A 5,442-nucleotide genomic window follows, 5' to 3' on the forward strand; every position below is an offset into this window, starting at 1 on the left:
TATATATATATATATATATATATATATATATATATATATATATATATATATATATATATATATATATATATATATATATACATACATACATACATACATACATACATACATACATAAACAAATGTGCTTTTAATAAAAATGAACAAAATAAAAAATCTTTCTCCTATTTGGGATGGAAAGGGAAACTATACATTTTGGCACCATACTAATGTTTCGAAGGGTATTTTAAATACCTTTTCTGTGATTACATGAGATGAATAAGATGCAGAGAATGTGATATACATTATTTAAAAAAATATGAGAATTAAAATATTACTTATTACTAATAATTCACATTTGGCAATTTCATTAAATCCACATTATCTAAAGGAGAGGTTAGAGGCAAAAAAAAAGATGAAAAAGTGTTAGCATTTAGCTTAGATATTGAATAAGATGAGCAAAGCCATAGAACTGGATTGATTAAGGTCTATGAGCAAACCACCTTGCAAAGCTCAGCAAAAAACAAGTAAATTGGGGGATGGGGTATCTAATGAACCCCATCCTGTCCCTCATCTTCTACTATTGCTCCTTACTTACAGTATATTTACCTATCACCCTTTGCAGACCAAAAGCACCCCTTTATCAGTGTGTGGCTATGTCCTATGCTGCAGAATACAGCACACACATCTACAACAGGCACTGCAGTGTTATGCTATAGCGCACGCAGTCATCTGGATGGCATCCACCAATGAAAGAGGGGGGAGTAGAGAATAGATGGGTACAGACTAGTTGAGGAGGGTGTAGTTTGGGAGGTTGAAATGAAATCATTTTCAGGATTACCGCACCCAGTTTTCTAGTGATGATGGTTCAGATTTACCTAAGTGACCTTAAAAAAACACTGCAATTAAAATTCAGTTGAACTTGTTAAAATCCGTTTGACATGTATTAACACACTGAATAAGTGTTTGTGGTGATCCATATTCTCTTGTTCTCTTCCAACATTTCTTTGACAATAAATCAAGCTAACTGGGTGAGACTGAGGAACTGCCAGACCTGAAATGTTGCGGCGCGTCCTGCAGATATTGCTGCACTGTTACCCTCCCCTTCAGCTTTCCAAGCTTTTTTGCCACTGTGTTTGCAATCAAATAGACTGCACTACTTTCAAAGTCACCCCTGCTTTGATGGTGATGCTATCCTTCACCTGCCATTCAATTAACGTTTTTACTACCATCCCTTTGAATTTTATCACACAGTTATTTCATCTCGTTTTTGTACTTATGGTAATTTGTATATCCCAAGTCATAAAGTAGTGGCGGCAGAAATTCAGCATAGGTTGTGTCCAAATTGAAGGAAATATTTCTCATTCATTTTCCATTTTGCTTATCCTCACAAAGGTTTCGAGGGTGCTTGAGCCTATCCTAGCTGACTACGGGGTGGGAGATACCATGAAGCCGATATGATGATATTATATTGTTAAGATCATTGACCTGGTGATGATCTCATCAAGCTGAAATATTGTTAAATCGTCTTAATAGGGGTCGAAAATGTGTTTTAAAGGGGGCATCTGGCTCTTTCAATGAGTGCATCTGGTGCTCTGCAAACCACAATTTTCTGTGACAGCTGCTCATTATTTGACCTAAGTTACTTTGATCTTGGATACTTCAAACCTTTGCAACAAGCATAGTATTCTTCAATTTGGCAACCTTTTGTGGTGAAGTGACGGAAGCTCATCCCATGACCCATTTACATGGTTGTGCCTCAACATCAAACCACAACAACTGTGTTGCAGTGGCCTCGCATTTTAGCAGTGAGGCTGACAATGGAAAGCAAAGACATAAGTGTTTGCTTGCAAGCTCCAAAGTGGAACGATTCAACTAAAAGGCTCGCTCTGCCACCCTGTTCATTTTGAACGCAGCCAACTCTCTTGTTCCCATAATGTCACTACACGCCTGAGAATATTTTGGTCATGTGCAGTCCCAACTCTTTTCCTCTCGGCATCTAACAAAATTGGGAAACGTTGTGTTTTATAAAATATATTGCCAGTAGTGAAACATTAAATGTATCAGAAAATACTCAAAACATTTAAGGCAGATACTCATATGTATCTCTGATGTCTGATTTCCGCATTTTATTAAAATAAGCGCAAGTATGATGAGGGTACAAAGGCTTTGAACGTCAAGGATGAGTTTGAGTTTGATATATTTAACAGGAGAGAGCACATATTAATGAAAGATACGAGCTTAATGGTGAGCTCGTATGGCGATTTACTTGTAACGCAAATCAATGCTTCCCATAGAAATAAACTAAATAAAAATTAATTTGTTCCAAAAATCTGGAAAAAAGGGGGGAAATTACAATGAAAAAACATTTTTTATTGGTTGTAATTCACCGTCTACAAACAGAGTAACAAATAACTAGTAGTTATGATGTTTTTATAATAAAATGAGACATTATCATTCAATAAAGGTGGAGTTTAGGGATGGAAGAGAGAGACTTGACGGATGCGCTTGTAACGTAACCTAAACATTCCATTTAACTTGAAAATGAATTTAGATTCCTATACACACACCTAAATAACATTTTAATCTTATGTGACACTAAATGAAAATGTTCTTTTGCAATAATCAAGGCAAGGAGGTTAATGTATTCCACCACGACTTTCGAGGGGAACTTCTTGCTCTCCATACGTATTGGCGAGCCAGCTCAGTCAAGCATACACAACTCATGTTGTTTGATTATTGCGTGCTTAATAGCGATTGTCATCATACGGCCTTTCTTCTGACTACCTTTCATTGCACCGGCTTGCTTTGGACACATTGTGTTTCCCCTAATTCTCCACTGACTGACGCAAAAATCCATAACTAATGCATCGCCCAGTGCTCGTAGAGATCTTTGCACGAGGAAGATGTGGCGAGAAGGACAGTCCACTGAAATCATAAGCAGCCACCTGGTTGTCTCGTATGCTCGTATCTCAAGGAAAAAATTGCTCTGAATTTTACCCGTCTCTCAAATTCCTCGTATGCCGTGGCACCTGTATGTCAAAGTATTACTTATTCATATTTGTGTTAATAAAAATATATAGGTAACACTGTAGCTGAAGGCTAATTTTCATCATTAATCCCTTGTGTAGGTTGAAGAAAAACGATGACAGGCAAGTGCCTGTTTTAGAAAGCGGTGTGATCACAATTTTGTATGTCTAACATCCAGGCTTTAAGATGATTGGCAAAGAGTTTCATAGACAGGAGTGCACCGGACGTTTGATCACCCGGACATTTGGTTGCCGGACGTTTGGTCCCCGGTCTTTTGGTCACCAGTCAAATGTGACAGAGAGTAAGTACTGTTGAAAACAGCTCTCAACCAGTTTAATATTTAAATATTGACAGTTGATTTACGAGAGAGAGAGAGGTTGATATCTAAGTACTGTTGAAACCAGCTCTCAAAATTATATTCATGAGAGTTTAATATCTAAATATCTACTGTTGATTCATGAGACTTTAATATCTAAATATCTACTGTTGATTCATGAGAGTTTAATATCTAAATATCTACTGTTGATTCATGAGTTTAATATCTAAATATCTACTGTTGATTCATGAGAGTTTAATATCTAAATATCTACTGTTGATTAATGAGAGTTTAATATCTAAATATCTACTGTTGATTAATGAGAGTTTAATATCTAAATATCTACTGTTGATTCATGAGAGTTTAATATCTAAATATCTACTGTTGATTCATGAGAGTTTAATATCTAAATATCTACTGTTGATTCATGAGAGTTTAATATCTAAATATCTACTGTTGATTCATGAGAGAGAGTTTTTATTATCTGAATATCTACTGTTGATTCATGAGAGAGTTTAATATCTAAGTACTGTTGAGGCCAGCTCTCAAAATTTTATTCGCAAGAGTTTAATATCTAAATATCTACTACTACTACTTTAGATGGTCATTTTTATCAAACAAATAAAAATCTTAGTATACTTTTAGCCCGGAACTTTGAACCATTAAAACAAAAAGACAATAAGTAAAATATACTTATAAAAGACAAAGTAGAAGACAAAGAAAATTTACAGATGGTGTTTTTATTGAAGCAGTAAAATATTAAACTCTCATGAATCAACAGTAGATATTTACATATTAAACTCTTGTTGAGAGCTGTTTTCAACAGTACTTACTCTCCGTCACCATTTGACTGGCGACCAACAGACCGGAGACCAATGGGGACCAAATGTCCGGCGACCAAACGTCCGGCGACCAAACGTGTGGCGACCAAACGTCCGGCCACCAAACGTCCGGCCACCAAACGTCCGGCCACCAACCGTCCGGCCACCAACCGTCCGGCCACTAAACGTCCGGCCACCAAACGTCCGGCCACAAAACGTCCGGCCACCAAAAATCTGGCCACCAAACGTCCGGCCACCAAACGTCCGGCGACCAAACGTCCGGTCACCAAACGTCCGGCGACCAAACGTCCGGCGACCAAACGTCCGGCGACTAAATGTTTGAGTACCTGGTAATTGGTATTGAGTTCCAGATATGTGAGCCACGGAGAGAGAAGTTGCTTTGGCTGAATACACTATTTTTGAAGGGAACTACACAGACACCTCTAAAGCCAGCCCTTGTTGATGTTTTGGAATCAATTTTCGTACAAAATCTTGCAGTGGAGGAGATGCTTTATGATTGAAGACTTTGTTAACTGAGGTGGTACCTGCATTGTTAACAGTGTTGTCCCAGTTCAGGCATTTGTTTTTTTTGTCCAATACTTGCTTATAACGGTTTCAACTGGGTTTTGTTTTGTCCTGCAGGCCAACTTGATAGGCAGTAAGTCATGTGTAATATTATCATTGTGTCAAGATATAGTTTTGCTGACTCTTGAGTTAGATTGTTTCTAATGAACCTAAAATTGGATTGAGTCAGTGTGTCAATGTGTGAACAGACCCTCAGTTGTCGGCTCAGTAAGTGAAAGGGCTGGCTTGTGGTGCCCCAAGTCACACACACAACAGGTGTTAGGCTTTTGTTGGTGCTTTCTGTCACTGTGATCTTTTATATTAATGTGCCTCCTTAAGGGATGAAAGCTTGTAGCCTTAAGTTAGAAATCAATTGTTTAAAATGGTTGTACGTTAAAAAGGAACCAGTTACTTAAATTTACATTTTTATTGTATTCTTTAAAAGTAAACAACTTGGTTGTTTGTTATTATGATACAAAAGTCAAAGTTCATTGTTTTTTTTTAATTTGCGTTAATTGCACATTTTGTTTAAATTGCACTGCAACATTGAAACCTCTTCAGAAAGCTTATTAGGCTAAAAATTTTATTTTCTTTTTAGGTTTTGACCCTCATCTCGTGTTGTGGTTAGTACTGAACCAAGTGCAGTGTTAAATGATCAAATGCATTTTGAATGTGTTTGGTTTGGTTTCTTTTACTTTAAATTAAGTGTTTTACAACCATTTTTAACAGTCAC

The sequence above is a fragment of the Stigmatopora nigra genome, chromosome 15, assembly GCF_051989575.1.
Source record: "Stigmatopora nigra isolate UIUO_SnigA chromosome 15, RoL_Snig_1.1, whole genome shotgun sequence".
Classification (NCBI taxonomy): Eukaryota; Metazoa; Chordata; class Actinopteri; order Syngnathiformes; family Syngnathidae; genus Stigmatopora; species Stigmatopora nigra.